The 25,954-nt window shown below is 43.9% G+C and overlaps 1 protein-coding gene and 1 long non-coding RNA gene across 5 annotated transcripts in view; one reads left to right on the top strand and one right to left on the bottom strand.

The window, feature by feature from the left end:
- ARB2A (ARB2 cotranscriptional regulator A) overlaps nt 1-25,954 on the top strand; it is a 607,421-nt gene that overhangs the window by 515,869 nt on the left and 65,598 nt on the right. The gene's annotated exons all lie outside the window — the stretch shown is intronic.
- Nucleotides 11,877-18,996, bottom strand: LOC138657655 (uncharacterized). The gene is made up of 4 exons (XR_011317114.1): nt 18,803-18,996; nt 12,870-12,930; nt 12,341-12,788; nt 11,877-12,194 (listed from the first exon to the last, which is right to left on the bottom strand). It is a non-coding gene; the product is annotated as an uncharacterized lncRNA (long non-coding RNA).

The following is a 25,954-nucleotide window of genomic DNA, read 5'->3' as shown; positions in this document are numbered from 1 at the left end:
CGCTTTACATGTGAGGAGGGGTATACATAATAAAAACAAGTACAATAATCTTAGACAATACAAGTCATAACTGGTACAGGAGGAGTGAGGACCCTGCCCGCGAAGGCTCACAATCTACAAGGGATGGGTGAGGATATAGTAGGCGAGGATAGAGCTGGTCATGCAGCGGTTTGGTCGATCGGTGGTTACTGCAGGTTGTAGGCTTGTCGGAAGAGGTGGGTCTTCAGGTTCTTTTTGAAGGTTTCGATGGTAGGTGAGAGTCTGATGTGTTGTGGTAGAGGGTTCCAGAGTAGGGGTGATACGCGAGAGAAATCTTGTATACGATTGTGGGAAGAGGAGATAAGAGGGGAGTAGAGTAGGAGATCTTGTGAGGATCGGAGGTTGCGTGTAGGTAAGTACCGGGAGACGAGGTCACAGATGTATGGAGGAGACAGGTTGTGGATGGCTTTGTACGTCATGGTTAGGGTTTTGTAGTGGAGTCTCTGGGCAATGGGGAGCCAGTGCAGGGAGTGACAGAGGGGAGAGGCCGGGGAATAGCGGGGGGACAGGTGGATTAGTCGGGCAGCAGAGTTTAGAATAGATTGGAGGGGTGCGATAGTGTTAGAGGGGAGGCCACAGAGCAGGAGGTTGCAGTAGTCAAGGCGAGAGATGATGAGGGCATGGACTAGGGTTTTTGCAGATTCAAGGTTGAGGAATGAACGGATTTGTGAAATATTTTTGAGTTGAAGTCAGCAGAAAGTGGAAAGGGCTTGGATATGTGGTTTGAAGGAGAGATCAGCGTCAAGGATTACCCCGAGGCAGCGAGCTTGTTGGACTGGGGAGAGTGGGCAGCCATTTACTGTAATGGATAGGTTCGTTGGGGGGGTCGCGTGAGATGGGGGAAAGATGATGAATTCTGTTTTGTCCATGTTAAGTTTCAGAAATCTAGCGGAGAAGAAGGATGAAATAGTGGACAGACATTGAGGGATTCTGGTTAGAAGGGAGGTGATATCTGGTCCAGAGATGTAGATTTGTGTGTCGTCAGCATAGAGGTGATACTGAAAGCCATGAGATTCTATGAGCTGTCCCAGGCCAAAGGTGTAAATGGAGAAGAGCAGGGGCCCTAGGACTAAACCTTGTGGGACTCCGACAGATAGAGGGCGAGGTGAGGAGCTGGTGTGTGAATGGAGACGCTGAATGTCCGGTCTGTTAGGTATGATGAGATCCAGGATAGGGCCAATAGGTTAAAAATGACCGCCGTTTGGTAAGGTTTACCAATCTGCGATCGTTTACTGCTGCCCATCAGTCCCTATAAATGCTCGTTCATCAGCCTGAAGAAAGTCTCTGTAGTATCCGATTGTGTTTGGGCATCTATATTCTCATATATACATGTATAATATTGCTCTTTTTTGTTAATCATTAAATTTGTATTATTTGGCTGGACAGTAGCACTTCAGTTAATAACTTTGGAGTGTCTTTTTGCTTGTGTATAAACCTGATCTTAAAACCATATATAGCACTCTTCCCCCTCCTCCAATAGTGAGAATGTACATTGTAATTTTTGCCCATTTAATTGATTAATAATGACTTGTTTCATCGTAGTATAGGGTGGGCTTAATACACCTAAATAAAATGGGAATGGTTGGTGATATCCACTTCCTGTGTGTGGCACATTAGTATATGGGAGGAGGAAAACTTTTCAAGATGGGTGGTGACCATTGGGGTCATTTTGAAGTCGGCCATTTTGGATCCAACTTTATTTTTTTCAATGGGAAGAGGGTCATGTGACACATCAAACTTATTGAGAATTTCACAAGAAAAACAATGGTGTGCTGGGTTTAACGAAACGTTATTCTTTCATGAGTTCTTTACAAGTTTATGACCACTTATAAAATGTGTTCAAAGTGCTGCCCATTGTGTTGGATTGTCAATGCAACCCTCTTCTCCCACTCTTGAAACACTGATAGCAACACTGCAGAAGAAAAGCTAGCACTGGCTTCCAGTATCCATTGTTTCAGATGCTGCACATCTTGTATCTTCACAGCATAGACAATTGCCTTCAGATGACCCCAAAGATAAAAGTCTAAGGGGGTCAGATTAGGAGACCTTGGTGGCCATTTAACTGGCCCACGACGATCAATCCACTTTCCAGGAAACTGTTCATGTAGGAATGCTCAGACCCGACACCCATAATGTGGTGGTGCACCATCTTGGGTGTAAGGTCCGTGCATTCCTACGTGAACAGTTTCTGGGAACTATATGATCTAAGTGCCTCTTAGATTCCTATTACTGGTTAAACTAAAGAATTGTTATGAGTCCAGCGCAACCAGAGTCTTTGGTAACTTTTTACTGTGCGTAAAATCAAGCTGAAAAGGACATTAGTGGGGGAGGTTTTTTTTTATAATTTGCTCCATTTACATGGTAATTTAATTTGGCTTTCAGGCATAATATAAGATTTAACAATCGCAATCGTCTAAGGCTATGTGCACACGTATTCTAGGTCCACTGCGGATTTTTCTGCAGTGGATTTCAGCGGATTTGATAAATCCGCAGTGGAAAACCGCTGCAGATTTATCGCGGATTTACCCAGATTTACCTCGGTTTTCCTGCGGTTTTCACTGTGGTTTTACAACTGCGGTTTTCCATAGGGGCAGTTGTAAAACCGCTGCGGAATCTGCAGAAAGAAGTGACATTGCTGCGGAATGTAAACCGCTGCGTTTCCGCGCGTTTTTTTCCGCAGCATGTGTACAGCGGTTTTGGTTTCCCATAGGTTTACATTGAACTGTAAATGCATGGGAAACTGCTGCGGATCCGCAGCAAAATCCGCATCATGTGCACATACCCTAAATATCATTCTCGTATTGTTGCATGTGCCTCTAATATAAATTCTGCTTTATCCTAAGAGTTTCTCTGTTCTCCCTAAATGTGTACTTCTTTCTTGAAAACTTGTACCCAGCGATAATTAACTACAACACGCGGTCCAGAGATAGAATCACATGAGTGTGAAATAATCTAAAAATATATTTATTCAAAGATTTTTCTAAAACATTTTTCAAGACCTGTATAGACTAGAAGAAAAAACAGGTAAGTCAATAAAAGGGATTGTAAGTTTATAACAATAACATTAAGACAGGTGGCAATACTAACCGTGTAATAGTGTGCTTTAGTTATAAAAATAAGTAACAAACTACTAGTGCTTATAACAATATCCTAAAAGACAGTGCAAATTAATCCTGTGATACAAAACCATTATTGCTGGTTAAATTAATTAATAAAGTGCAACTACTAATATCCAATACCAGTAAGCGAAGTACTCAACTAATATATACTTGGAATACAAAGGCTCAATGGATTTATCTACCAGCGTCCAATGCGCGTTTCACCATGCTTCCTCAGGGGCATGAGTACTGGATATTGGAATTTCTCCTTTCAAAATATCACTCTTATCCAGTTACATATGCATTGAATATAAATTCGGTTTTATCCTAAGGGAGACTGTTTCTGTTCTCCATAGATGTTTACAAATCTTTTTTGATTATTTTTTTATATTATTTTTCCATTAGCTGTATATGTTTCGATGGTAAGCACAGACTCTGGAGGGGTTTTACAGTCATTACTTAATCCCTTTCGTGATAAGACTATTTGTAATCTTTCATACACAGGCACTTTATTATCCAACACTTTTTCTTCCTATTTTCTGCAGAATAATTATGCTGTCATCATTAGTCAAATAGATAAAAAGAGACAATAGGAATTAAATAATTATAAAACTACTCTGAAACTCCTAATTTATTGTATGTCTCTACATCTATACTCTAATTCCTTTTAAGATCACCCGCTAACTAACGAAAGCAGCCACTCTTATCCTAAATTAAAAAACCCTCACACATAATTGCCAATTTAATCCTTACAGCTTTGCATGCTGCAGGCATGGACAGCCTACAATTCTGTCTGGGCATCATGGGAAATAGTACTCGTTTCTTCTTCCTGAAATTTTCTTGATTGTTTGTAAAAAAAAAAAAAAAAAAAAAAAAAATCCCTTTGCGGTTGCAATAGTTTTACAACCCACTAATTTGCACCGTAAAAAAGCATATATTAGTAAAATAATAAAATATTGCAGCTATGAAGAATGCTGACTGTGCTAGGTTTTCTTCATGGTGGAGCATTTGTACAATGCTCTAAGTACAGCTAAATTCACTAATTGCTCAACACTGTTTGTTAGGCCTTGGAAAGTTGTTTTTCGTCCATATTTTTTAGGTAACTCTTTGCCAGTCTTCGAAAAGCTACAGTGGAGAACTGCTAACCAAGAACTGCTTTTGCACTGATGTTCCCAACTGGTCCATGGACAACTGGTACTTAGCTGTCCATGCAAATAATAACAATAGATTTCCAACAGAATCTGATACAATAAAATGAATGGCAGCCACAGCTTTCCCCAGTGATAACATCTGATTGCTGGCGGTTTCTGAATCCAGTCCTCTGGTCATCAGCTCATTTCCAGGTCCCTCAAGTCTCCCAAACTGCTTTCATTAGGCTACTTATAACTGTTCCTGCTTTTTAGTAAAGCTCTTTATGTCCCAAACTAATGAGTACTTACGTGCTAGTATTCTTCTTGGTATATGCTAATAAGCTAGGACTAGTATGGTTGGTCATCAATTCACCCAGACTACAAGGTATTATGGTTGGTCTTCGTAGCTTTTTTACAGAAGTGCGTAGTGGTAGGTTGCAGATGAACCCCTAGTACTAGAGGTAAAAATCCACTGTGCACATAATGGAAGACAATCATGCTTTAGGGTACCGTCACACAGTGGCATTTTGATCGCTACGACGGCACGATTTGTGACGTTCCAGCGATATATCCGTGACGTTCCAGCGATCTCGCAGTGTCTGACACGCTCCTGCGATCAGGGACCCCGCTGAGAATCGTACGTCGTAGCAGATCGTTTGAAACTTTCTTTCGTCGTCTAGTGTCCCGCTGTGGCGGCATGATCGCATGGTGTAACAAAGGTGTGCACGATATTGTATACAATGTGCGCATAGTAACCAACGGCTTCTACATCGCACATACGTCATGAAATTGTCGCTCCAGCGTCGTACATTGCAAAGTGTGACAGCAGTCTACGACGCTGGAGCGATATTGTTACGATGCTGGAGCGTCACGGATCGTGCCGTCGTAGCGATCAAAATGCCACTCTGTGACGGTACCCTTACTCGTATTGTGAAATTCGCATGTGGCACACAACCATATTCTTGTCTGCCAACATTCCATCCCAGACGACCTTTTTTAAGGCTTGTGGCATCACTGAGAGTCGTACTTGTCTCCATCATGAAAACATAGAGACATAGAAACAATTACAACACCCACTGACTCCACACCGCATGCCCTTAAGAAGGTCCAGGCTGGTCCGAAATGTAAGCCATCAATAATAATATAATCTGGATCTCCGTCACATGCTGGTCTCCCACAGAAGCATGTTTGTTTTACATTACCTACTGCTTGCTGTCATTTTATGCTTCACCCAGATAAGTCCGTGCTGTACAGGCGACTAGTCCTACAGGCAGATCACCCGTTGGTTTCTCCCCGCCCGCTGAAAGGGACAGACACACCTCTGCCTATGGGTGCATGTAGGCAGAGGCTTGCGAGTTAGGCTGTGTGACCACGTTGCGTTTTTTATGCGTTTCTGTCGCGGTTTTTGCCGCAGCGGAAATGCTTAGAAAACGCAATCCTATGGGATTCCGCAGTTGCTGTGCCCATGCTGCGGATTTTCCCACAGTGGAATCGCATAGCGGTAAAATCCGCAGCATGTTCATTATTTCTGCGGAATCACAGCGATTCCGCCTCTATAGGATTGCATTGAACGCTCACTTTACGCATGTGGCTTTGCCCACTATGCGTAAAGTGAGCGCTTCATGTGCGGCTGGTACCCGGGTCTGGAGGAGAGGAGGCTCTCCTTTACGCCCTGAGTACAATATTCATGTAAACAAAAATAAAATAAAAAATAGGGATATACTTACCTTCTGATGGCCCCCAGAGTCCTCCCGGCTCTTAGCGGTGCACGCGGCGGCTTCCGTTCCCAGGGATGCATTGCGAAAATCACCTGGGATGATGTCGCAGTCATGCGACTGTGACGTCACAAAGGTCCTTCGTGCAAAGCATCCCTGGGAACGGAACGTACCAGGAGCGCCGCTAAGGAGATCGGGGGCCATCGGAAGGTGAGAATAACCATATTTTTTTTATTTTTGTAATTATTTTTAACATTATATCTTTTACTATTGATGCTGCATAAGCAGCATCAATAGTAAAAAGTTGATCACACTTGTCAAGCACTATGCTTGACAAGGGTGACCAACCTGTCCATCACTTTTCTAAGCAATGCTTCAAATCGCTTGGAAAACGCAAGCATTCTGCAAGCTAAAAACTCTTGCAAAACGCTTGTGTTTTGAGGAAAAATGCATGCGATTTCCGCATGCGTTTTACCCGCGGCAGGGAGTTGCAGAAATGCTGCAGACATATCCGCAGCATTATATCATTCACACTGAACGAATTGTGTCAGGGACGACATTGCTGTGCTATCCTGATCAAGCACAATGCACTGGTAAAGCCGAGGAGAGTAAAAGCAGGGCACCTGTGCTTGCTCAGGAGAGCATGGCGATGGCATAATTACTGGATCTGAAGCTGGCTACTCTGGGAGAAGTGATGGCCATCAAGACTAGTCCTTCGTAATTTAGCATATATTGAGCAGTACTTCAAAAGTTGTTTTAGCACAGAATTATTCATTTATTTGGGGCATGAAGAACTTTATTTAGATGCAAGAATAGGGCTGTGTGATGTAGTGTTGGCATAATGTTGAGCTTTAAGGGAATCTGTCACCAGTTGTTTTTTTACCCTATCTAAGCCTACGTTCACATTAGCGTCATGCGACGCAGCGTCGCCGACGCAACGCACGACGCATCTGAAACGCACGCAAAAACGCACCTTTTTTGACGCAAGCGTCGGACGGATGCGTCGTAAAATGCAGCGTTTTTGGTGCGTTTTTGTTGCGTTTTTACAAAAAACGCAGCGTTTTACGACGCATGCGTTGTCAAACACTGATTAGATCTTTACACACAATTTAGTGTCTAGACACTAGATAACACCACCAATGAATAGAAGAGGGTGGGTCTAGTGTCTAGACAATCGATAATGCCACCAATGGGTAAATGGGGGTGGGTATTAATGTAATAGTGGTATATATACCCCGGCATAGATTATTTCCAACCATAGAGCATCAAGATGGATCGTTCCATGGAGAGTATCTACCTCAATTTTCAGCTGGAATTAGCCCTTGCTATTGCTTATGCTATTGCCTGTCATGAACAGAAGAAAAGAGACAAACTACGGAGAAGGAGTCGTCGGCGATTTTGGCTACACCCTATAGTGGAAGTCCGAGAGAGTCGTGGAGCCTACCATTGTCTGTTTGGCGAATTAAATGAGAACCAGGACAAATACTTTGAATACACCAGGATGTCAAAAGACAGCTTCCGATATCTGCTGCGTCTGGTGGAAGGAACCATTTCCAGGCAGGACACGCAGCTCCGTAAATCGATTTCCCCTGAGGAACGTCTGCTGGTGACTCTACGGTACGTAATGGAATGTGAAGGATTTATATGTTCTTGCCATTTTTTAAAGTAACGTGTTTTTGTTTTGTGGGGTGGGGGGATTGTTATTAAAAATGCAAAATTCTTTCATAACAATTTTATTAATTATATTTATTTATTTTTCTTCTTGTCAGTTTCCTGGCTACCGGAGAGACTTTGAGATCACTGCATTTCCAGTTTCGGATTGGAGTCTCAACACTGTCGGGTATTATTGCCGACACTTGCCGCGCATTGTGAGACAACCTCCGGGAGGAATTTTTACCCATCCCTACAAGAGAAATATGGCTTGCCAACGCCCAAAAATTTGAACAAGTGTGTTCTTTCCCTAACTGTATTGGAGCCGTGGATGGGAAGCACATTAGGATTACCAAGCCTTCAAGAAGTGGATCTCTTTTTTTTAATTATAAAAAATACTTTTCCACCGTGCTGATGGCAATTGCAGGTGCGGACTGCAGGTTTCTCGCTGTGGACATTGGAGCGTTTGGTCGTGCAAATGATTCACGGACATTTAAGGAGTCTGATATGGGCCGAAGATTGTACAATAACAATTTTAATTTCCCCCATCCACGACCTCTTCCCAACACCGACGGCCCGGCCCTGCCATTTGTTGTTGTTGGTGATGAGGCTTTTCAAATGAGTGGCAACCTACTTAAACCTTACTCAAGTCGTGGGTTGGACCGCACCAAAACTATATTTAATTATAGACTGTCCAGGGCCAGAAGAACTGTGGAGTGCGCCTTTGGCATCCTGGTCTCGAAGTGGCGTATCTTAGGATCCGCCATAAATTTGAAAATTGAGACAGTGGATGAGGTGGTGAAGGCGTGTGTGGTTCTCCACAATTTTATTATTGATAAAGAGAGAGTCAACGTGGAACTCGATGAACCCATACAAAATCCATTGCCTGATTATCAAGCTCATCCTCTGCGGACAACTGTGGAGATTGCTCATATGAGGGACCAATTTGCTGCATACTTTGTTTCTGATGTTGGCCGTGTTTCATGGCAAGATCAAATGGTTTAATTCTTCGTGTTATTATGATGTCATGTAAACACTGTGGAGTCCATGTCATTTAACCATACTATGTATGGTTATTGTTAAAATGTCCCCTGATTGTATAATGCGTTGTGTTTTGAAATAAAGTTCTTGTGCCTTTCCGTTTTCACCAAACAAATCTCCCATACGTTTTTCCATAGTAATAGAATTGTAAAATCCAATTTTATTGAAAGTAATGTGTGTCACACAAAATTTGTGTGTTCCATAGTTTTGACGTATAATTACATAATCGGCTCCCACCTTGTCAACCATTTTTAATCCTGCAGACTATTTGCATATGGAACCAGGCTAGACAAGGAGGGAGACGATCATGTTTGCAAAACTCTACAGAGTTAACACTATTGTACTCAGGATGCTAGAATTCGTCCAGAGTCAAATAGTGGCGACACTGTGAACATTGCTTCCACCTCACCTGACCAATATTCTTAAGGTACATTAATAAAACTATTACCCAACGATACCGACCAGTGATTCGACTGGACCGAGATCGTTGTTTAGTTGTCGCGTGGTTGCTGGAGAGCTGTCACACAGACAGCTCTCCAGCGACCAAAAAAGAGCAAGTCCCGTGTAATCTGGGTAATGTTTTGCCACACTCACGATGTTTACCATTGTAAATGTAATTTTAAAAAATACAAAAAACCCTTACACTCCGGTGTGTGAAACGTCCATCGCCGTCAACTTCCCGTACTGTGGCAGCCCTAAAGCACAGCACAGCGTTTATTATTAAGTCAACGGTGTGCTCAGCTTTACGGGCGGGAATCACAGTGTCAGTGCGGAAAGATGACGGCGAGGGACGTGGTTGACACCTTTTTATATTTGTGGGGTATTGTTCACTTTTTATTTGAGTGTTTAAAACAGTGCGCTAGTAACCCAATATTCCCTTGTTTAAAACAAAGACATCGCTGGATCGGTCTAAACTCGCCGATCCAACAATGATAGCGTCTGATCAGTTACCCAAAAAAAATTCCAAATCATTCGCTGACACCAAAAAACTCACAGCAGGGGCTCAATCGTTTTACGATTTCAGAAAAGATAACGTTGGTTACACACAAAAACCAACTTTATCTATACTGAAATTGTTGTGTGATGGTACATTGTAAACTTGACATATTGAGCAATGCTGTTTGTGTTTGTAACATCTGAGTACAATGAGCGACAGCCCTATAAAACAATGAAAAAAACAAATTGATAAATATTGTCAGACATTGCACATCAGGTGTTACAAAGACAAGATTTGTGTATACGGCGCAAGGTGTGATTTGGTGCAAACTTTATTTGAGACAATAAAAACTAATTTTTTAAAAAAAAAAAACATTTATTTAGGGTACAAAAAAAAAGAAATTGGGAAATGTTATTAGGGGGTACCAACATCCGCAATTAAAGGGGATTGATATCCCACACTTTTTGGGGGTGTTGAGGAGACCGAGGAGGAGGACGAGGGGGAGGAAGCAGCATACTCGATCACACTAGACGGGATGCCGACATCAATCCAGGCAGTGGATGGTGGCGAGATTAGCAAAGCAGGAGGTGAGGGAGGAGGAGGGACGACCAGTGTCCTTGGCTGGCTACTCCGGCTCCGGGTAGACCCAGGCTGTGATGGTGTACTCCTTGTAGACCCAGGCTGGGTACTGGGTGTACTCCGTGTAGACCCAGCCTGGTGTGCTCCGGGTCGACCCGGGGTGTTTTCTGGTGGTAGTTGTGGGAGCAGCCATAGCCAAGGTCGTAGTACTTGTCGTCGTCTTCTTCTTCTTTTTCCTCCTCTCTCCCTCTGGGTGTGGGTCGGCTTCCCGTCTGTGTCCCCTTGAAGGCCTGTCAGGCTCTGAACTTTGGGGCTCTGTTCTGTGGTGGTGGTGGCGGTGGCGGTGGCCCTCGGCACGCGGAGCTCTGTGGTGGTGCTCTGCAGCAGGAGTCGGAGTCATGGCAGCCAGCGATGGTACTGCGGGCAGATTTGTCGCTGACTGCATGACCCGAGCCTGCTGCAGAGCACTGACATATACATTGTTGCAGCCCTGCATGACCGAAATCTGGAGTTCCGGCGTAAGATGTTCAACCATGCCGTTGTGAATGGCAGTAAAAAAAATGTTTGGCCGGCCTCGAGAGATCCGTTTCGATGTTTTCAAGACGCCGTTCGATATTGCACATTTTATCGCACAGCGCCTTGAAACCATTCTGAAATACGGTGCTCAGATGTAAAAATTCGGGCATGGGCGCCCTGTCCAAGGCCCGCTGACGCTGTCGGGAAGACCCAAAGGAAGGAGCGACAGAGGCCTCGGCCAGGGGAACATCTGATGGACCGGCTGCCGGTTCGCCAGATTGTGGTGGTGCAGACCTGCTCTCGCTGTGGGATGGCTGCGACTGTTCAGATGGCGCTTCACAAAGGACCGCTCCAGAGGGTCGGACAGTCTCGCGGGTGCTGCTGTGTGTTCTGTGAAAACATAAGGAAACCATTAGTATACTAAATATCACATTTCACATGCGTCATTAATTAACTTTACCGCCAGGTATCCATTGCTGCCGTTAATATTAACCTATTTTTAATATTGACACTGCATATGCACCATCAATATTAACAAAAAAAGGTATTTATTTAATTCACAATAGTCACCCATGGTTGTGGTTTGCAACGCCAGACAATTATGCTTACGTTGGAACTGCCATGACGTCACGGTCATGTGACCGAGACGTCATCACAGGTCCTGCGAGCTGAGCAACCATGGGAACATAACCTGCTTTGCAGTGGAATGTATGCCGTATCTAATATATTTTACTTTTTTGTGTATAAAAAATCGGGGATACACCTGGATAGCCACTATACTACTACACTATTAAATATTGGCTGGGCTTGGCCAATCTACTATTTTTCTGTGTTCTGTATACTTCAGATTTCAGTGAAATTGCTAGTAAGTCAAGCTCAACATTGTAGTAATCCCAGAAGGCTCGGAGCACGGAGCCGCTGTGTCAAGTGTGAGAAGACCAGAAATGAATAAAAAATTCTAGGTCAACGAGGCGTGAAAAGTAAAAACAAAATACTTTATTCACTTCAATCATAAGCAGAGGATGAAACATCTGCACAATACAATAAAAACACTATCTACGCGTTTCAGGTCTGATGTTCCCTGTCACCTGAAACGCGTAGATAGTGTCTATTGTATTGTGCTGATGATTCATCCTCTGCTTATGATTGAAGAGGATAAAAGTATGTATTTTTTACTTTTCACGCCTCGGTGAGCTTTCCTTTTTTTCTTCATTTCTATACTTTGTACTTGCCAAAATAACTGGCTGGGCAATAAGCTACGTGGCTGGAATGTAGTATGTGAATATGCATGTTGTAAAAACTAGGTGTGTGCATAAGTACTATACTTACTCTCTGCTCTCAAGGACCGGTCGCAAGAACTGCAGTATACGGTTGTACTTGTACACCGAGGTCCTTGAAGCGGCAGCACCACTACGAGTCTGTCCCTCCTTTTTCAGGCCCCTCCGGAAGCGGTCCTTCATGGAGCGCCATCTGGTCTTCAATTGTTTAACTGTGTATAAATTGAAAAAATAAAAAAGTTTTTAGATAATATATTGAAAACGATTACGCAACCGTGTGCAATCCCAATAGAAGACATCACAGACGGTTGTGTAATCCTGGCATGATGGGTCACAGCAGCATTTTGTAAATACTTACGGAAACTAGTTTTGGCCTTTGGTGAAGCGCTGTCGAAGCCATCCCACAGCGATTGTGCCACCTCTATCCACAGACGCCGCAATATGCCCTGGTCCGCGTGCCGGGGGTCACGGCTGTCCCACAACGGGCCCCGTGCTTCAATGGATGCCACCATCATGTCAATATTGAGTGGTTCATCCAGGGCCGTTGTGAAACCTAGAAAAAATGGAAAATATTAATGTTTGAAAGATAAAAACAATGGTCCCTACCTCATCCACCGCCACCTACTACACACAACACCACAACCTCCCACCACCCCCCATAACCGCAAAAACAAAAAAATTAAACAAAAAAAATGAATAGGTTTGAAATAAATACTTACTCTCCGTCCTGCAGCCACAGCTTGGCCCCGTGGTCCCTGCTCCTGCTCCCTCTGTTCCTCCTGGTCCTCCTCCTCACTTGAAGAAGCCTGCAAAATAGTTTACCAAAAAGTTGAGTGACCCATCTACAAATGACAGCGAATATAAGCAATAGTAGATCATGTACTCACCGGACTCCTCAGCGGTGGGGTGTGACTCGAGTCGCTGCCGCTGGCCATGACTAATGCAATTCTGAAATAAAGAACAAAATAACATTGATACTATGCTCGTATGCACAATCCAGCAATAAATAAAAAAAAAAAATAATAATTTAACCCCTTAGCGACCGCCGATACGCCTTTTAACGGCGGCCGCTAAGGGTACTTATACCACAGCGCCGTTAATTAACAGCGCTGTGGAAAAAGTCCATAGCGCCCCCAGAGGCCGATTTTCTCCGGGGTCTCGGCTGCCGAGGGTAGCTGAGACCCCAGAGAACATGATTCGGGGGGTTTTTAACCCACCCCGCATTTGCGATCGCCGGTAATTAACCGTTTACCGGCGATCGCAAAAAAAAAAAAAAAAGCGATCTCTTTTTAATTTCTCTGTCCTCCGATGTGATTGCACATCGGAGGACAGAGAAAAGGGGTCCCAGGTGGCCCCCCAATACTCACCTAGCTCCCCCGATGCTCCTCGTGTCTCCCGGTGGGCGCCGCCATCTTCAAAATGGCGGGCACACGCGCAGTGCGCCCGCCGGCCGGCATCGGGAGAATCTTTGGGGTCTCGGCTGCCGGGGGTAGCCGAGACCCCAAAGAGCACGATCGGGGTCGGTATTACCGACCCCTGTTTTGCGATCGCCGGTAATTAACTGTTTACCGGCGACCGCAAAAAAAAAAAAAAAAAGTAAAGTGTAATTCTCTGTCCTCTGATGTGATCGCACATCAGAGGACAGAGAAATAGGGGGATTCGGGGACCCTAGCATACTCACCTAGGTCCCTGGATCCTCTTGTTGCTCCTCCTGGCCGCCGGCAGCAGAACATGGCGGACACATGCCCAGTGCGCCCGCCATCTGTCTCCATCTGCCGGCCGGCAGGAGAACAGCAGTTGGGGCTAAAATTAGGGTTAGGGGTAGGGTTAGGGGTAGGGGTAGGGTTAGGTTAGGGGTAGGGCTAGGGTTGGGGCTAAATTTAGGGTTAGGGTTGGGGCTAAATTTAGGGTTAGGGTTGGGGCTAAACTTAGGGTTAGGCTTCTTTCACACTTACGTCGGTACGGGGCCGTCGCAATGCGTCGGCCCGACATACCGACTCACGTTGTGAAAATTGTGCACAACGTGGGCAGCAGCTGTAGTTTTTCAACACATCCGCTGCCCAATCTATGTCCTGGGGAGGAGGGGGCGGAGTTACGGCCACGCATGCGCGGTCAGAAATGGCGGATGCGACATACAAAAAAACGTTTCATTGAACGTTTTTTTGTGCTGACGCTCCGCCAAAACACAACTGATCCAGTGCACGACGGACGCGACGTGTGGCCATCCATCACGATCCGTCGACAATACAAGTCTATGGGCAAAAAACGCATCCTGCGGGCACATTTGCAGGATCCGTTTCTTGTCCAAAACGACGGATTGCGACGGAATGCCAAACGACGCAAGTGTGAAAGTAGCCCTAGGGTTAGGGTTGGGGCTAAAGTTAGGGCTAGGGTTGGGGCTAAAGTTAGGGTTAGAGCTGGGATTAGGGTTAGGGTTTGGATTAGGGTTCGTATTAGGGTTAGGGTTGGCATTAGGGTTACGCTTGGGATTAGGGTTAGGTTTGGGATTAGGGTTAAGGTTAGGGTTGTGATTAGGGGTGTATTGGGATTAGGGTTAGGTTTGAGGTTAGGGTTGAGATTAGGATTAGGGGTGTGTTGGATTTAGGGTTTTGATTAGGGTTATGGTTAGGGTTGACATTAGGGTTGTTTTGGGGTTAGGGTTGTGATTATGGTTAGGGTTAGTGATTAGGATTATGGATGAGGTTGGGATTAGGGTTAGGGGTGTGTTGGGGTTATGGTTGGAGCTAGAATTGGGGGGTTTCCACTGTTTAGGTACATCAGGGGGTCTCCAAACACGACAGCCAATTTTGCGCTCAAAAAGTCAAATGGTGCTCCCTCCCTTCTGAGCTCTGCCGTGCGCCCAAACAGTGGGTTACCCCCACATATGGGGCATCAGCGTACTCGGGATAAATTGGACAACAACTTCTGGGGTCCAATTTCTCTTGTTACCCTTGTGAAAATAAAAACTTGGGGGCTACAAAATCTTTTTTGTGAAAAAAAAAATATTTTTTATTTTCACGACTCTGCATTCTAAACTTCTGTGAAGCACTTGGGCATTCAAAGTTCTCACCACACATCTAGATAAGTTCATTGGGGGGTCTAGTTTCCAAAATGGGGTCACTTGTGGGGGGTTACTACAGTTTAGGTACATCAGGGGCTCTGCAATCGCAACATAATGCCCACAGACCATTCTATCAAAGTCTGCATTCCAAAAAGGCGCTCCTTCCCTTCCGAGCTCTGCCGTGCACCCAAACAGTGGTTTACCGCCACATATGGTGCATCAGCGTACTCGGGATAAATTGGACAACAACTATTGCAGTCCAATTTCTCCTGTTACCCTTGTGAAAATAAAAACTTGGGGGCTACAATATCTTTTTTTGTGGAAAAAAAAATATTTTTTATTTTCACGACTCTGCATTCTAAACTTCTGTGAAGCACTTGGGCATTCAAAGTTCTCACCATACATCTAGATAAGTTCCTTGGGGGGTCTAGTTTCCAAAATGGGGTCACTTGTGGAGGGTTTCTACTGGTTAGGTACATCAGGGGCTCTGCAAACGCAACATAATACCCGCAGACCATTCTATCAACGTCTGCATTCCAAAACGGCGCTCCTTCCTTCCGAGCTCTGCCGTGCGCCCAAACAGTGGTTTACCCCCACATATGGGGTACCAACATACTCAGGACAAATTGGACAACAACTTTTGGGGTCCAATTTCTCTTGTTACCCTTGTGAAAATAAAAATTTGGTGGCTAAAAAATATTTTTTGTGGAAAAAAAAAATATTTTTTATTTTCACGGCTCTGCATTATAAACTTCTGTGAAGCACTTGGGCATTCAAGGTTCTCACCACACATCTAAATAAGTTCCATGGGGGGTCTAGTTTCCAAAATGGGGTCACTTGTAGGGGATTTCTACTGTTTAGGCACATCAGGGGCTCTCCAAACGCGACATGGCGTCCAATCTCAATTCCAGCCAATTCTACATTGAAAAAGTAAAACGGCACTCCTTCTCTTCCAAGCTCTGCGGTGCGCCCTAACAGTTGTTTACCCCCACATATTGGGTATCAGCGTACTCAGGAGAAATTGCACAACAACTTTTGTGGTCTAATTTCTCCTGTTACCCTTGTGAAAATAAGAATTTGTGGGCGAAAAGATCATTTTTGTGTAAACAAAAGCGATTTTTTATTTTCACGGCTCTACGTTATAAACTTCTGTGAAGCACTTGGGGGTTCAAAGTACTCACCACACATCTAGATAAGTTCCTTAAGGGGTCTAGTTTCCAAAATGGTGTCACTTGTGGGGAGTTTCCACTGTTTAGGTACATCAGGGGCTCTCTAAATGTGACATGGTGTCCGATCTCAATTCCAGCCAATTCTGCATTGAAAAAGTCAAACGGCGCTCCTTCACTTCTAAGTTCTGCGGTGCGCCCTAACAGTGGTTTACCCCCACATATGGGGTATTGGCGTATTCAGGAGAAATTGCATAACAAAATTTATGGTTACATTTCTGTTTTTACACTTGTGAAAATAAAAAAAATGGTTCTGAATTAAGATGTTTGCAAAAAAAAGTTAAATGTTCATTTTTTCCTTCCACATTGTTTCAGTTCCTGTGAAGCACGTAAAGGGTTAATAAACTTCTTGAATGTGGTTTTAAGAACCTTGAGGGGTGTAGTTTTTAGAATGGTGTCACACTTTATTATTTTCTATCATATAGACCCCTCAAAATGACTTCAAATGTGATGTGGTCCCTAAAAAAAAATGGTGTTGTAAAAATGAGAAATTGCTGGTCAACTTTTAACCCTTATAACTCCCTAACAAAAAAAAATTTGTTTCCAAAATTGTGCTGATGTAAAGTAGACATGTGGGAAATGTTATTTATTAACTATTTTCCATGACATATCTCTCTGATTTAAGGGCATAAAAATACAAAGTTTGAAAATTGCAAAATTTTAAAAATTTTCGCCATATTTCCGTTTTTTTCATAAATAATCGCAAGTAATATCGAAGAAATGTTACCACTAACATGAAGTACAATATGTCACGAAAAAACAGTCTCAGAATCAGCGGGATCCGTTGAAGCGTTCCAGAGTTATAACCTCATAAAGTGACAGTGGTCAGAATTGCAAAAATTGGCATGGTCATTAAGTACCAAATTGGCTCTGTCACTAAAGGTACTGTCACACTAGACGATATCGCTAGCGATCCGTGACGTTGCAGCGTCCTCGCTAGCGATATCGTCCAGTGTGACAGGCAGCAGCGATCAGGCCCCTGCTGGGAGATCGCTGGTCGGGGAAGAAAGTCCAGAACTTTATTTCGTCGCTGGACTCCCCGTAGACATCGCTGAATCGGCGTGTGTGACACCGATTCAGCGATGTCTTCACTGGTAACCAGGGTAAACATCGGGTAACTAAGCGCAGGGCCGCGCTTAGTAACCCGATGTTTACCCTGGTTACCAGCGTAAAAAAACAAACAGTACATACTTACATTCAGCTGTCTGTCCCTTGCCGTCTGGTTCCTGCACTGACTGCTGGCCGTAAAGTGAAAGCAGAGCACAGCCAGTGACTCACCGCTGTGCTGTGCTTTCACTTTCACTTTACGGCCAGCAGTCAGTGCAGGAACCAGACGGCAAGGGACAGACAGCTGAATGTAAGTATGTACTGTTTGTTTTTTTACGCTGGTAACCAGGGTAAACATCGGGTTACTAAGCGCGGCCCTGCGCTTAGTTACCCGATGTTTACCCTGGTTACCGGGGACCTCGGGATCGTTGGTCGCTGGAGAGCTGTCTGTGTGACAGCTCTCCAGCGACCAAACAGCGACGCAGCGATCCGGATCGTTGTCGGTATCGCTGCAGCGTCGCTAAGTGTGACGGTACCTTTAGGGGTTAAACCACAAAGAACATTGCACTCCAACTGAACTAACGCTGAGCAAACAACACTGCCACATTGATTAAATTAAAGAAACAATGGCAGAGACAACCCAATGCCAGAGTACAAAAGCCTAAAGATAAGAAAACTAATCTACAACAGACCCTATGTAGTAATCCCAAAAGAGTGTTTTTTTTTTTTTTTTAAAGTACAGTATGCATGGAGCAACCCAAAAAACACAATAGTTTTTTGAAAGTAAAAAATTAACAACCCCCAAAAATTAAGGGCAGAAACATTAATAACACACCATACTTTACAATCAAACCGACAGGGACGGAGACAATAAAAGGGCCATACAACGCCATACATCACAACCATAAACATACAATGTCTTTACACAACCACAGTGCTGAACATAATACACAACTTGCAATATAAATTATTACATTTAATAACAGGGCGCAGAATCATTCTATACCATAATTTACAATAAAACCGACAGGGACGGAGACAATAAAAGGGCACTACAACGCCATACATCGCAACCAGAAAACATACAACAATGTCTTTACACAACCACAGTGCTGAACATAATACACAACTTGCAATAAAAAATTAATAAATGTAATAAAAGGGCGCAGAATCATTCTATACTACCATACTTTACAATAAAACCGACAGGGCCGGAGACTATTAAACGCCATCATATAACGCAAGAATAAAACATCACAACTGAATACAAAAAACACCACCAAACCAAAAAATGGAAACGAAAAATCTATCCTGTAACAATAATCAAGGCCGTAGACAATGAAACGCCATCCTATACAACGCCATACATCACAACCAGACTAAAAATACCACAATATCTTTAACCACAGTGCAGAATATAATACACAACTTGCAAAAATAATTTTAAAAAACATGTAGAAAATGCACAGAATCATTCTATACTTACATCTCTGGACAGCGGATGAATAGTAGAAGTCGTCTGGGGTTCTGGTGTGATGCCTCTAGATATTCTGGAGATGTGCCTCTGGTGTCTTGCCTCAAGATGCTGCAGCAGAAGTGACAAACAATCCAACATTTTCTTTATATATGGGGGATGTTTTTCTCACTGTTTGCACTGTCTAGACACTTTTTTGTTTTATTTTATCTAACGACGCATGCGTCGCACAACGCACGCACGACGCACACCCGCGACGCAAGTGCGTTGTCAATAGGTTTCAATGGGAAATTGAACGCATTGACGACGCACGAGCGACGCAAGTGCGACGCGTGCGTTTTTTGGACGCTAGAAAAATGCAACAAGGTAGCGTCTCCGACGCCACCCAGGTGCGGTGAAACGACGCATGCGTCGTGCGTTTTACCGAAAACGCACGACAACGCAATGCATGCGTCCCCAATGATAAAGATAGGGGCGCATGACGCATGCGTTGTCGTGCGTCGGCGACGCTGCGTCGCATGACGCTAATGTGAACGTAGCCTGAGGGATGCATAATGTAGGAAAAAAGACGACCTGATTCCAGTGATGTATGACTTGGTTTACTGGGTGCAGCAGTTGTGACACAATCAGAGTTCTTAGATGTAGCATGTAGCAGACCTCAGAAAGCTAACCCCGCCCACACCACAACTTTATATGTACATTGTCTATTGACAGTGAGCTGCTTATCACAGGAGGGTGTGTGTGCTCAGACTGGTGCTCGCGTGCACTGTTGTCTGGGCAATGATAATCTACTGATAAAACCTTCATTGTAAAGGTACCTTCACACATAACGATTTCGTTAACGATATCGTTGCAACATCACGCTTTTTGTGACGTAGCAACGATATCGTTAACGAAATCATTATGTGTGACAGCGACCAACGATCAGGCCCCTGCTGGGAGATCGTTGGTCGCTCAAGAATGATCAAGACCTTTTTTTTGGTCGCTGATCACGCGCTGTCATCGCTGAATCGGCGTGTGTGACGCCGATCCAGCGATGTGTTCACTGGTAACCAGGGTAAATATCGGGTTACTAAGCGCAGGGCCGCGCTTAGTAACCCGATATTTACCCTGGTTACCATTGTAAAAGTTAAAGAAAAAAAAAAAAAACAGTACATACTCACATTCCGATGTCTGTCACGTCCCCCGCCGTCAGCTTCCCTGCACTGACTGTCAGCGTCGGCCGTAAAGCAGAGCACAGCGGTAACGTCACCGCTGTGCTCTGCTTTACAGCCGGCCGACGCGGACAGTCAGTGCGGGAAGCTGACGCCGGGGGACGTGACAGACATCGGAATGTGAGTATGTACTGTTTTGTTTTTTAACTTTTACAATGGTAACCAGGGTAAATATCGGGTTACTAAGCGCGGCCCTGCACTTAGTAACCCGATGTTTACCCTGGTTACCTGGGGACTTCGGCATCGTTGAAGACAGTTTCAACGATGCCGAAGTCTTTCCCCTGATCGTTGGTCGCTGGAGAGAGCTGTCTGTGTGACAGTTCCCCAGCGACCACACAACGACTTACCAACGATCATGGCCAGGTCGTACCGCTGGTCGTGATCGTTGGTAAATCGTTTAGTGTATCGGTACCTTAAGTAAACTTCACACAGCCTAATAAATGACACATCGCTGAATTCAGTGTCTCAGCACCAACCCCATGCTGTTCTCAGATAACATAGGAACAACCTGCTGTCAGATTCCCTTAAAGTACCTGGCAGTTTAGCCTTAAAACTGAGGATGTCTCCATAGCTCATAGGCCTAGCAAAAGAGGAAACCGATTACTTGTTCCTAGGATGAGGCTGAACAATGGCACCATGGTTTGTCCAGATACATTATATACAAGGGCCTTGTACTTTAGACTGACAAGTATTTGAAGATGGAGGGAAGGGTAAAGCAAGGTTCCTTCATAAAGTAAGATGTTGAAACCAGTTACAAAGTAGTAAAAATATCAATCACATATTTGAGTATTACGGCTCGCTGAGGTACCGTACTTTATGCCTCTAAACCGCCGTCTTTGTACTGCTTTGCTGGAAGTCCTGTGTTCTTTATGACTTATATTTGTGTTTGTTTTGTATTTGCGGCTTCATCTTTTTTGCTTCTAAGTGACAGGAATCTGTTCCTCCATGAGTTTTTTTTTTTCATCTTTAGTTTCGAATGCTGTTAATGACTTTAGTAAAGGTCTCAAATGGAATAATTTGCAACTTTGAGCTGCTATTAATGATTATTCATGTACATTTTGTGGGTTGATTAAAAAACACAGTCTTTGTAGTGATTGTAGCTCATAGCAAAATCTTTCCGAGCAACAAAAGGATTAACAGTTGGTATGACACTAGAGATTGTGGTATCCGTTTATTTCTTAGGGCTAATTTGGCTTCTTCAGAACATTAGATCGTTCTATAATCTCTGGCATCTAGTCTCTTTATACCAATACCAAATGGAAATGAGCACATTGAGGTCTGTAAAGTTGTGTTCGTTCTCTTGAGTTACACAGTTGTCCTCATTATTCCTTCTGTTTTGCTTCGCACATTTTAGGTTTGCGTAGTATGCTGTGATTCTGTGAGATCTCTTGAAAAAAAAAACCTGTTAATTGCTTTATAGAAGTGTTTCCGCCATCGTATGGAGGAAAAAATGAGAACAGTTTTTACGTGCAACCTACTCTTTGCATTGTGAGTTTACATTGACTGGTATAGGCAATTTACTGCATATACATCAGTTACAGGGGTTGTCAACTACTGGATAACTCCTTACTAACTTCTACCCTATCCACATAAAATAAAAGTCCAATATACTAATTTGGACCAACACTGATCCTACAATGTTGGCGCTGTGTCTACTGGCGATCACGGGACATTTATTTCACATAAGCACTGCAGCCAATCAGTGGCCCTTGATCAGCAATGGCCTTTTAATTATTATCAATCAGAGCAAACGATCGTTTTGATGAAATAGCGAAGGCTGCAGCTGCTCATGTGACCCAACCACGTCATCTGACCACTTGAAGGCACTGTGCTGATATCCTAGGATCTGCGGCAGTCTACGAGACAAGTGTATGGCTTTGTTTTATTCTTTTATGTGGGGTGTTTTGGCAGTGTAGAATGAGGTTGTTCAATAGGGACCAACCCCTTTGAAAAGTACTTTATGGTGCCTTAATATTAGTAGTCTATACTTGGAATAGGCCAAAAATATTTGTTACTTAAGCCCCCCATATACTTTTAAATAGCATTCAGCCAAAAAACAGTTTGACCGGCAGCTATCTCTCCGAACTTTCCAATACACAGAAGCGCTTGCTTGGCAGAGTACTCCAGTGTTTTGATGAGAGAGCTACTGCCAGGCATCTTTGGTGTCAGCTTATCACTGGAGAAAAAAAGGATCAGCAGTCCGAAATTAGGCATGCCAAATTTTTAGCTACCTGACAATCATCTGTCAGGGGCCCTCATACACTCTAGACTGTTGGCTGAACTCGTCAATATCAGTGGGTTCAGCTGATGGTAGTCTAATGTGTTTGGGGCCTTTAGGGGTCCAACTTCTGGCTCACCAGTGGACAGCTGAGTGAAAGGGCTGTTGACCTCTAACAAGTGAATTATCTTCTTGATTGTTTACTCAAGCACAAAGTCGATTATACAGCAGATTATTTCTATATGCCTCGAATAGACCTTTCGGTCACTTGGTTTTTGCTACCTCACCTGAGAGCAGCATGATGGAGCCAAAGAGACCCTGATTCCAATGATGATCAGTTTACTGGGTGCAGGTTTCTTAAGGTACCTTCACACATAACGATATTGTTAACGATATCGTTGCTTTTTGTGACGTAGCAACGATATCGTTAATAAAATCGTTATGTGTGACAGCGACCAACGATCAGGTCCCTGCTGGGAGATCGTTGGTCGCTGAAGAAAGTCCAGAACTTTATTTCGTCGCTGGATCTCCCGTGGACATCGCTGGATCGGCGTGTGTGACACCGATCCAGCGATGTCTTCACTGGTAACCAGGGTAAACATCGGGTAACTAAGCGCAGGGCCGCGCTTAGTAACCCGATGTTTACCCTGGTTACCATCCTAAAAGTAAAAAAAACAAACAGTACATACTTACCTAACGCTGTCTGTCCTCCAGCGCTGTGCTCTGCACTCCTCCTGTACTGGCTGTGAGCGTCGGTCAGCCGGAAAGCAGAGCGGTGACGTCACCGCTCTGCTTTCCGGCCGCTGTGCTCACACAGACAGTACAGGAGGAGTGCAGAGCACAGCGCTGGAGGACAGACAGCGTTAGGTAAGTATGTACTGTTTGTTTTTTTTACTTTTAGGAAGGTAACCAGGGTAAACATCGGGTTACTAAGCGCGGCCCTGCGCTTAGTTACCCGATGTTTACACTGGTTACCGGCATCGTTGGTCGCTGGAGAGCGGTCTGTGTGACAGCTCTCCAGCGACCAAACAGCAACGCTGCAGCGATCCGGATCGTTGTCGGTATCGCTGCAGCGTCGCTTAATGTGAAGGGGCCTTTAGATGTAGAATTCAGCAGAGCTGTTAAAGCTAACCCTGCCTACCCCAGGCTCTGTGTATACAATGGCTATCTGCAGTGAGTGAGGGGGCGGCGTCAGATAGCTGCAATGACAATGAGGTGATTAAACCTGCACTATGAGTAAACCTCACCACACAGGGTAATAAATCACATTGTTCAACTCAGTGTCTCGGTCCCTATCTCCTGCTGTGTTCAGATTGCATAGCAAAAACCTGGTGACCGATTCCCTTTAAAGGTGGTGTTAAATGAAGTTCATCAGGATGAAATGAATGTTCAAACCAAGTACAGGCGCTCGGTGCACACTTGTGGTGGCCAAACATTTGCACCTTCCCATGTTCTTGTTTTCCCTCTATCTCCACTCCACACATCCCGCTCCTCCTACTCCTTTTTTCACTCTTACTCACCCTCTCCATCCCTCTCTCTACTCCATCCCCTTCTGTACTCCATCCACTTACCCCTCACCCCCTTGTGAGTGACAGTTCAGGCTTTATACAGGGTGGGCCATTTATATGATACACCTGGTGGGCCATTTATAAAGTTGCATCCATAATGGCCGACTTCAAAATGGCCACCATGGTCACCACCCATCTTGAAAAGTTTTCCCCCTCCCATATACTAATGTGCCACAAACAGAAAATTGATATCACCAACCATTCCCATTTTATTTAGGTGTATCCATATACATGGCCCACCCAGGTGTATCCATATAAATGGCCTACCCTGTAGATCCAGAGAAGGGTGGAGGTAGGTGAGAAGGTGCGATTAAATATTTGGCCACACCAAGGGTGCGCCAAGCGCCTGTACTTTATTTATTGATTACTGACTCACTTTTTATGAAAGTTTTTTGAGGTAAATATATTCAATGTTCTTGATATGTTCTAGTTATATGTTATATGTATAATTGCTCTACTGCAGGGCGCAGGCGTGGGATTCCAGGCCCACCGGTTCATGTCACAGGGCACTTTAACGCTGATGGGAAGGGGGTGGTATGCAAACGAACACTTGAGGCAGAGATTTCTTCCAGGCACTGCACGCCCCAGAGCTTGGAAGAACTCATAAAGGATTAAAATATGATTTCTCAACAACTAGACAGCAGCTATGAGGCATACAGGTATGACTATTTAAACAATTCTATCACCAAACAATTCGATCACCTGTATGCCCAAATTAATAGCTTAAAAGTGTCCCAGGGTGACAAATTCCCTTTAATCCTTAAATTCCTCTAATGCTCTGATAAATTCATGGTTATCATTCATGACAAGGAAATGGAAGATGATAGATTTTAATTTTAGTATTCGGACATGTAAATCAAGCACTTTATTGCAGTGTATGAGGGAAAAAGCCTCCCAGAAACCTCTCACAACAATGGCTGCTGTTTGACACCGAATTTCATTTGAACTTATTAAATTCAGGCCTAGTATATACTTATGTTGTCACAAGATGTAAGCACATGAGCATGAATGGCCCAGATTACTTAATTGTCCTGCTGGGGAGGTCATAATCTTTTGGCATTAAGCTGATGCTTCTCATGTAGCCTTAATGGATGCTTAGCCATTTATTCAGGTAAAGACCTCAGACAGACACCAATGTGAGGGGGGAAAGGGACATTCATATGTTTTCAGCCATTTTCAAGCTTTGTGTGGACTTGTTAAGAATAAGGACAGGAGCTGCCACATTGACCTTAGTTGTCACACAGAAAATCCCACATCTATGTGAAAGTAAAGGACAATAGTCACAATATATTATTTTTATTATTATTACTATTCATTATTTTAAAGCACTTTTAATCCCAGCACACTGTACATGTGAAAAGCAGTGCCTGACACTGAATTGCTAATATAAATGTATGCAACATAAGGTGTATAAAAGGACAAATAGACATGAGTGTCAGACTGGTACGGAGGGGACAATAACCCTTCCTGTGACTGCTTCTGATCTACAAAGGAAGGGGGAAGGAGATGGGAGGTGAGGGTAGAAGTTGCTCGGACTGTCCCATGGGAGAACAGGTGAATCCCCTGGTGGGCTCCCCACAACCCTATATTAGCAGTAGGAATACCGAAGGAAAATAGACACCTGAGCTAGGTCAAATACTCTAAATTTATTACAGAATCATAAATTATATAAACAAATGCAATAAAGACAAAAACAGCTTAAAAACGGGAGACGACACCAAAGTGCCAGGTCCAAGCAGGAAACAGATGATAATAAATGGGCCTTTCTGTGAAACTGAGCGATATCACTCAAAAGGAATGTACCGTATATGATAATAATTTAAATACAAGGGATGTAAACAATTTGGAGATAATACTCCATGTGATTAACGTTATATAAACAAATTATATATATACTAGATGGTGGCCTGATTCTAACGCATCGGGTATTCTAGAATATGCAGGTCCACGTAGTATATTGCCCAGCCACGTAGTATATTGCACAGCCTACGTAGTATATTGCACAGCCCACGTAGTATATTGCCCAGCCACGTAGTATATTGCCCAGTTATGTAGTATGTTGCCCAGTGACGTAGTATACAGCACAGAGCCACGTAGTATACAGCACAGAGCCACGTAGTATATTGCCCAGCCACGTATGTCACAGGTTAAAAAATAAACATAT

Source organism: Ranitomeya imitator, chromosome 1 (assembly GCF_032444005.1).
Source record: "Ranitomeya imitator isolate aRanImi1 chromosome 1, aRanImi1.pri, whole genome shotgun sequence".
NCBI lineage: Eukaryota > Metazoa > Chordata > Amphibia > Anura > Dendrobatidae > Ranitomeya > Ranitomeya imitator.
Note: the sequence above shows the minus strand (reverse complement) of the source record. Positions and strands in the feature narration are given on the sequence as shown.